At 42.0% G+C, this 9,100-nt stretch overlaps 1 protein-coding gene across 1 annotated transcript in view; it reads right to left on the bottom strand.

The window, feature by feature from the left end:
- The window catches only part of LOC121927768 (histidine--tRNA ligase, cytoplasmic-like), a 250,341-nt gene that overhangs the window by 62,255 nt on the left and 178,986 nt on the right, over positions 1-9,100 (bottom strand).

Here is a 9,100-nt window from a genome sequence, read left to right as displayed (position 1 = left end):
AACCATGAGAGTTTACTATAGCTTTTATAGTTGAGCATGAAGCTGTTTGCACTGTAAGCTTGCTGACATGGCCTTATTTTTAATATGACCCATACACTAGATTACTTATGAAGATCACTTATCAGGATGAAAATCTTTTTTGATGACCTTTTCAATGATATAGGTAGATGAGTTAGGATTGCTGGGGTGTGTGTGTTCAGAACCATATTGCAAATGTGGGGAAATAGAAAAAAGGACTACAGAACAGAGAAAAGAGGATAATTGCTGGAAATAGCAGCAAATTGTGGTGCCCCATTCTAAAATGAGAACCTGGAATCTCTCAACAGGAGCAGGTGACCTTGCTGGATATGCATCTTTGAAAAACAAAACAAAACTCAACACTGAAAATCCCTAGTTTAAAAATATTTTTCAAGGTTAAAACTATGAATTGTCCCTCTTTTGGCTTTGCTCATAGTGAGAAGGAATCCCAGATTAGTCTCTCTCTCTCTCTCTCTCTCTCTCTTCTTCTATGAAGCTAGAAATGATTCCTCAGTATCATGGTACTTACTGAGTGTATTGAATGCGCGTTCTTAAATTTTATCTAAACAGGTGGGGGTTGGTAGGAGGTGTGGGTTCCTTCCCCATCTTGATTCAGGTTGGAAAAGTGTTATCTGTACTGCTCCAGCTGCTCTTTGTGCCCCATGTCATTTTCATTGCTTTCTTGATTTAGTTCAGCCAAACCTGCCGTGACTCATTCATTGCCTTTTTCAGTTTAGGGCGATTTACATCTGGCGTGGCTGATTTTCATAGTGCCTTCCTTTTTATATTGATGGGATCATTGTTCTTGCCTTTCTCCGTACCTTTATGGAATATTGAGCCTTCTTTCAAATACATGTGGAATAAATCGTATAGCGCTTTGCTGCTGTTTTAATTCCTTAATCTTAGACTGCTGACAGCTTCATTGCCTCAGATATTTCCACTTCAATTCAGATTATAATCCCTATTGAAGATGCCATTGAAATGATACATAGCCTGTAGCACTGCCAGCTGAGATACAAATGTCCTTGGAGACTTGACCCTTTAGACTAAAAAAAAGAAAAGAATCCTTTTAATGTGCCTCAGATTCCTTCTGTGCACCAAATAGAAATGAGCATTTAATTCCAACCACGTACCTGTCCCCGTTCAAACCAAAAGAGTAAACTCCATTTGAATGTGTGAGAGGAATGAAGCCTGTGACTAAATATCCTACAAGATTTGAAGAGTGGAGGAGGTGCAGAAAACAAAGTGAGATTACAGTGCTGCCTAGCTCTTTTCATGCCCATTAAAAGTTCTGTACATTTTGGATTATTTTACCCTAGGTAGCAGCTTTGTAGCTTCTGATAGCCCCCTTGTTCTGCATAGCCATATTTACAAACTGCTCATTATTGCACATTGAACTAATTGAGTTTGGTTAGTGTTGATGAGAAATGGCATGGTCCAGTGGATCCCTGATGGAGGTGGGCCCTGGGCCCTGCTGTGTCCTAATCCTGACTCTAGAGTTGCTGCTGCTGCTGTTATGTGATCTTGACAAGGGAATCTTAGACAAGAGTTAGATGCCTCCCTTCTGCTTTATGTTCAAGAATTATAAGCAGCTGAACAAATGCTAAGTGCTGTTGTAGCTGCAGGCACAATCTCAGGCCTTCTCCTTTCTTTTCCCCCCATAGTGCCCGTAGGGTCGGGAGAAAAGGTGGGCTGTCGTTATGAAAGATGGTTTTTCTTTTTCCAGTAAATGGCTACTAGTCATAATAGTTATATATTATCTCCAGTCCACGAAGCAGCATGCTGCTGAATATCAGTTACTGGGAAAAATGAGTGGGAAGATGCTGTTGCATTCCTGACTTGTGAGTGGGTTTACAATAGGCATCTGGTTGGCCATTGGATAAACTAGCTGCTGAACTAGTTAAGCCTTTGATCAGGACTCTTAAGTGGGCTTTTAAATAAAAGTAAATAGATTCAGGTGGTCCTTTTAAGACCACACAAAGTGTAGAATCCTGGCCTTGTTGCCAGTCACCTTAATAATGTGCTTTACTATACCAAGCTTTGATAATCTACACTACAGTCTAACAGAAATTGGACAAAACAGGCATTTTGCAGAGTCCTATCATGTTTTAAGTTCACAGGAAGGCTAGTTTAATGAAAAATAATGTAGTCATGATGCATTACATATTCGTAGCCATTGCCAGTCTGTTCTGGATGTGGTGGTGAGTAGGTGTAGGAGTGCCTCTGCTTAACTCGCTGCCTGTCTGTTTCAGCAAGAGGAGGGGTGGAATTCAATTTCCATGGTACTTTCTCTCTCTCCCCCCCACACTTCTCCATTAAAAGGCTTTTACCTAAACTCCAGCCTAAGGGCATCTTCCTCCATGGGGCCTGAGCATCCGCCTCCTATACATGCCAATATTTCTGCCTGCCTCTCCTGTCCCAGCACAGGAGCTTTGCTCTGGGGGTTGGAGCAGGGAGAGGGGGAGTCTCTTTGTCTTGGTTACTTGCTGGGAGCAGTGGAGTGTGTAGTGGCAGAGATACAGACTCCTGCTGGATTCCCAGCAGCAGGAGCTGCCTCCAGCCAAGGATGAAAAGCCAGTTTCATGGGAGGAAATAATATTTAGAAAAGAGAGCAAGAGAGAATGCTTCCTGCAAAGAGCATTAACCCTCAGTTTTCCATGCTTCTCTGCAAAGACATTAACTCTCTCTTTTCTTCTGCTGAAACCAAATCTTCTGTCCCCTGCAAGTTACATCACTGGTGCATGCATACGCTGGTAGTAGTGTGCTGTTCTTTTCTGTCTTTGATAATCTGTGGTTCCTTGTTGCCCCTCCATTTGTACCTGCAAGGTTTTACAGATACTGAATTGTGTCTGTGATGGCTTGCACTCTTAAAATAGCTCTTGGGACGCCTCTGCTTTTGTTGCAGAGACAGGTGAGATGGGACATTTGCCCCATTCTAGAACAGCTTGATTTAAATGCTCCATCTAGAGGTCATGTGAACTTAAAAGGCACAGGGCTTGCTGCTCAGTTCTAACCCAGCAGATGACTAAATCTGTGGTTGCTTATAGTCAAGCACTGAATATGTAAAGCAGTGTTTAGCCAATTACTGGTTTCTATGGCTGGCAATACCTTCCCAAGGGCTCTAGGACAGCTGCTGCGACCTGAGATCTTTTCTCTCCAGAACAAGGGCCTCCTGTATGAGCCGTGCCACTGAGGGGATGGAGCCATGTTCACCTCTCTAACAGAGTGCACCAACGCACCAATGTGATGGGAAGACATGTCACAGCCAGTTTTGATTTCAGACAATTTTCATCCATCTCTTTACCCTTTTTTGTATTCTGGGGTATGTGGGGGTGTGTGTTCAAAAATGTTTCACTGCATTCTGAAACATTTTGAAGATATGAGAGATAAAAAATAGTCAATTTTCATTTGGGGAGTTCTGGGTAGGGGCTTCAGGGCAGGCTTCAACAGCTACAGTTTGCAATAGCAATGGCAAGTACATTCCTATACTGCTTATCACTGCACTTAAACACTCCCTAAGCCGTTTACAACTATAAGCTAATTGCCCCCAACAAACAGGGTACTAATTTAAGTGACCTCTGAAGGATGCAAGGCTGAGTTGCCCCTGAGCCCCTAGGCTGGTATTGAACTCACAACCTTGTGGTTTGTTAGTGAGTGGCTGCAGTACAAGCATTTAACCACTGCACTACCAGGGCTCTAATTTCGGGTTCATTTTGCCCACTTGCCACAGAACAGCATGAAACATATGATCCTCAGCTTGTCTGAACCAGGATTGTCTGCTCTTACTGGCAGCAGTTCTTCCGTCACTTGTCCAGAGGTCTTATTCCAGCCCCCCTTCCCGGTTTCTTCAATTTTAGACATATGTGGGTGTGCAGTGAGCACTGAGAGCTTATAGATATTAGGCAAGGGCAAGCAAAGCCCCAAGGTTAGGGCACCATTCAAATTAAGCATTGGAGACTGCACCCCTTCATTCTTTACTACTTGTCACAGTTGGATTTGTGTCTAAGCAGGAGGGTAACTGTTCTGCCTGGATCAGTTTTCCTGGTCTGTGTTGCAGCACAGCAAGCCAGCTGGATGGTATGTTGAAGACAGTATGGGATGCAAAGTGGCTCACAAGTTAGATTAAAACAAAACAAAATCTGTTACTACTAAATTTCCCTTGGTGTTGGCATAATGTGATTAGCATTAGATGGCATCTTGTGTGTAGTGTAGTGTGGTGATGAAAGCTGCAGTCCTCTACCTACTTAAAGTGGGAATGAGACCATTGAGCACTCTGGATCTTGTAAATAGGCATGCAAGGGATTGCTGTGAAAGAGAGTGGGCTGTGAATTAAGGTCCAGTTCAACTCTCACTTCAGCTAAGTCACCACCATATTCAAGCAATCCATTCCTTGCAATATGAGATAATAATACCAACCTGTTTGCCATGATTATCGTAAAGATTTCTGAAATAATGTATGCAGATAATTTTAAACACAAAAGAAAACTATAAATGCTAACTCATGCTACTTATCTTCTGAGCAACACAACTCAACTTAGATTCATACTATTAAGTCATGTGAGCTATGTAGATCGTCTGCTATATATAAGTTGATAGGGAAAGTCTGGTGCACAAAGGAAGCAGAGTGAGACCCTGTAAGTCACATCCACATTTCAACGGTTTCAGAGTCTCTGCTTCCCAGCTGTTGCACATAGTTGCCCTAGAACAGGTCAGGCTAAGAATTGTTGCAAGGCGTTCTTGCATTAGAGATCATTTTTGTAGAGCTGGCCATTACAAAGGGCACTGGAGCATGGCAGAACCTCTAATTAGGCTGCCAATTTAAACCTACCCGCTTCTTGTTATATGAAGGTCCAATCCAGTTTTTAAGTGGAAGAGACAACTAGTCAGTGACTGGCCGGCTGTGGTATCCAGGGACTAAGGAACAAAATGGAGAACAGACATGCAAAGCTAGCAGCTGAGGGAAACTATGGTGTAAACAGCAAGAGGCTTGAGATTGCTCAGCACGATTGAGGGATTTCTATGGGATGCAAGAGTCAATTGCATAAGCCAATTGCCTGCAGTCAGAAGGAGGCTGTTGCAAAAATGATTATTTTTGCCTTCTCATTCGTAATGCCTTTGACTTGCCAGCCCGGGGTAGAAGAGGTTGTGGCATTTCAGTGGTTTCCAGTGTCTGAAAAAAAATGTGGGAATTTTGATCTGACCTTTCCTTACAGCTGCATGAAAATGACTTATGTTGGGATTTGCAATTTGCAATTATTTGGACCACTTTATGCAGCTAAGCTCCAGCATCCAGATGTTTGCACCTGGATGCTTTCTCAAAATACTGCTCTCAACCAAGGGCAAGATGACTGAAACACCAATACCCCTTGGCAACAGGCCTCTTGAGCTTCCAGGGTAATAAAAACTTAATCTTCATTTGCAGTTTTATGTACAAAAGGCTATATTTTAGTTTTAGCCCGTTTTTAAAAATCTGCTGAGCTGGGGTGCCGAGCTCTTTGGAAAGAACATTCTTCTCCATTAGAGAGCATATATGCTAATAGAACGATGCCCCAGTTAAGCAGCAGCTACTGCCATTCATTGTCATTAGGGGCAAATCACTTTCACAGAGACATCCCAGTCAGAGACAGCCTGATTTACTTTGCTGTGCCTCCAGAGCATAAAGACTACACCTTCCCATCTGAGCCATTTAAGAATTGCTGGTGTGCAGCAGCTGGAAATTGGAGAGGCGTTACAAAATGTGTCATTCCAGTGGCAGGAGGTGCCCCCTGCAGTGTTATGACATCTCCCTTTTTTTAGGAGGCGAATGTGGAAGGAGGGATTCCTAGTGCCAAGATGCTGGGGAGTGTGTGCATTGAAGAATACAGGCAGATGGGTTCAGCCAATAGAGAAAAGCCAGTCAGCACCAGTAGCTGACAGAATACCTTGGTCCAGACAAACTCAACAGTCACATGGTGGTGAACAAGCTTCTGAGTCCACCAGAACTCTTTTTCAAGAAGCATGTTAGGCTAAGCAAGTAGGGCCGTGTCTGCACTGGGGAAAATCCAGCTTGTTGTTGGGGCTTCCAGATCTGAGGGTAGGATGAGCTATCCACACAACCAGCACCCAGCAGTACTGTCCACACTCCCCAGGAGACCCTTCTCTCTCTTTTCCAACAGGTTGTGGGGACAGTGGCCATCCCATTGAGCATAGGAGCACTCTCCTGATGGTACTGTTCTGCTCATGTACCCTTGTGCAATCAGTTTGCACATCTGAAAAAGGAATGGCATCAGAGGAACCATGTGAACCTGAAAGTGCTGTAGTGGGAGTTGGAAAGAAGAGGTCAGCAGTTTCCGTCCCCATGTCAGCATGTAGTTCACTTGCTCCGGGGATTCTTTGGATTCTCCTTCCTGATTTGGAGAAAATGTGGTGTGTGTTACCCTTTTTTACTTTGGAGAATTTCATCATCTAAATGGGACAGTGTGGGAAGGAGGCAGGAACGTTTCCTTTCCTCTGTGTGGACACAGCCCTGGACCGAATTTTTCCACGAGAGGCTGATGATTACTCATACATGAGTACTTGATTGATTAAATATGTATATTTAAACTGCACCTTTTCTATAATACAAAACATAGTTACAAAGAAAAAGGCATATTTTGTTTTAGATTATGTGTGTTGCAGTTGGTGTCATCTGAGAAGAGGCATTTCTCCCTTCTCTCTTCTACCACACAGAAGGAAATGTCTCCTCTAAATCAGAACTTACTGTCAGCATCTCAAAATATATACATTATAAATATATATATTTAAAATCTATTACTTTTAATTGATTTAGGCAGCTTATTGGTTACTGACCATGTTTTAACTTTATTAATCAATGAAACATTGTTGTTTAAGTATTAGGTGGGGTAGGGAGAAGAATATGTTCCTGGGCATACTACAAACACCACCCCAACACCTTACCCACCTCACCCCAGTCAGTGAATTGTAAAGGAGGGAAGAAATCCAATTCAGGCTTAAAAGTGCAAACCTATGTGCACCTGCTTGGGAGGTAAATCCCATTGTGTTCAGTGGAATTTACCTCCAGCAAAGTTCAACATTAATTAGGTTAGACTATCCTTGCTTGGTGCAAAATACTCTCAGGATGTAAGAAGACATGCTGGGGTGAAGGAGCAATAGTTGCTCTCCCTTTGAACGTGTACAAGCCAGCAGTTACTCGGATTTGTTTCTGGATCATCTAAATAATTGCTGGGTTTTATGTTTTCAAAGAGGGAGCAGTTATTGCTCCTTCACCCCAGCATGTCTCGCTGCCACCTGAGATTATTTTGCACTGAGCACCATCTAACCTAATTAAAGCTGCATCACACTGCCTCCCTTCCAAATTGTAGACTGGAGATTTTCAGCACGCCTAGCAACAATTTTTCTACCCTGCCTTTTTTGTTTTGTTAAAAGAGAGGCCGAGATTAGCTAATCAATCAGCTTTATCAGTCACTTAAAAATGTTGCGATAGACTGAGAAGTATTTTGATTAATAGCAAAGCAGGGGTGTGTGCATTTCTGAGTGTTTTAAACAAACTAGTGGATAAACTGGTTGATCAGTCCCATAACAGATGTGCCGTTAATCATCACTTCTGAAGTGTCAGTCCTAGTTGTTTTGCTTAACACCTGGCTTGAAGAACAATTCTGGCGACTGTGAAAGCATGTTTACTACTTTGTGACATTTCAGCCGAACCCAGTGGAGGTATTATGCCACTGTTACAGCATGAGCTATTTCTAGAAGATTCGCTTCCCTGTCCTTGTGGTGAAATGCCATCACATTTCTTCCCACAGAGGGTCATATTCTTTGTGCATTGCATTACACATGATAGGGTTGTTACTGGCAAGGGACGGTCATGTGAATTTGGGTATCCAGGCAGCGTATATACGCTCAGCATAAGCACTGTGGCACAGAATACTTATATGCAGTTAAAGAATTGCAGGGTGACTTGTATTTTGCAATCTTTTAGTCCTTGCATTTGAAAAAAAAGAGGGCAAGGGAAATATCCATGCAAACAAAGGAACATTAGACACTGGCTTCAAGACACATGAACCTGGTTTTTAATATGCACAAGAATGTGGTAGAATGGATTGTACCATTTCCGATGGCAACTGCACAATACTAACTGAATGGTCCCCATGTTTTTTTTTATCCTTTCAAGTAAAAATCTAGTGTCAGAGGATGAAAGGGGTTCGAGCCCAGCCTGTATGCGCTCTACATGGGGGTATCCTTCTGCCTAATCCAGAAACTTCAGTTAGTTCAAAATATGGCAATCAGGTTGGTCACTTGAAGACCTAGAATTGACCACATAACACCCATCTTAAGATGGCTTCACTGACTGCCTATTAGTTTCCAGGCACAGTACAAGGTGTTGGTAATGACCTTTAAAGCCCTACATGGCTTGGGTCCAACCTATTTATGGGATCGCCTCCTTCTGTATAATCCACCCCACACACTCAGGTCCTCTGGGAAGAATTTATTGAGGCCTATAAGAATCAGGTTGACTACAACTACCCAGAGGACCTTTCCTTCAACCGTTCCCAGATTATGGAACAGCCTGCCAGAGGAGATCCATGAGATTACCATCTTTGATGCCTTTAAAAAGGCCGTCAAGATGGATCTCTTCTGGCAGGCCTTTCCTGAATAGTATTCCCGGCCGCTAAATTGAATCCATCACCTTATGAATTATCGGAAACCCCATTCAAACCTCTTTGGTTATTTTAATGTATAGTTTTTAACTTGTTGTGTTTAATTGATATTTTCATAAAATCATAGAACCATTTTAAGGGGAGGGAGGGAATAATTAGGTAACCATGTATTTATTGTATGGATTTTTAACTGTTAGCCACTTATATTGTCTTTGGACAGAGAAGCGGGGTATGAATAAAGCTTTTACTTTTTAAAAATTTCATTAATTTAATTTCCTGTGTGTTAGCTTTCTCCATTCATACAGGGTTTTGAGATATAGAACCAGGGTGAGTAACATTATTATTATTATTATTATTATTATTATTATTATTATTATTATTATTATTATTATTATTATTATTATTATTATTATTATTATTATTAT

This window comes from Sceloporus undulatus, chromosome 4 (assembly GCF_019175285.1).
Source record: "Sceloporus undulatus isolate JIND9_A2432 ecotype Alabama chromosome 4, SceUnd_v1.1, whole genome shotgun sequence".
Taxonomy (NCBI): Eukaryota; Metazoa; Chordata; class Lepidosauria; order Squamata; family Phrynosomatidae; genus Sceloporus; species Sceloporus undulatus.
This window is presented reverse-complemented; position numbering and strand designations above follow the sequence as displayed.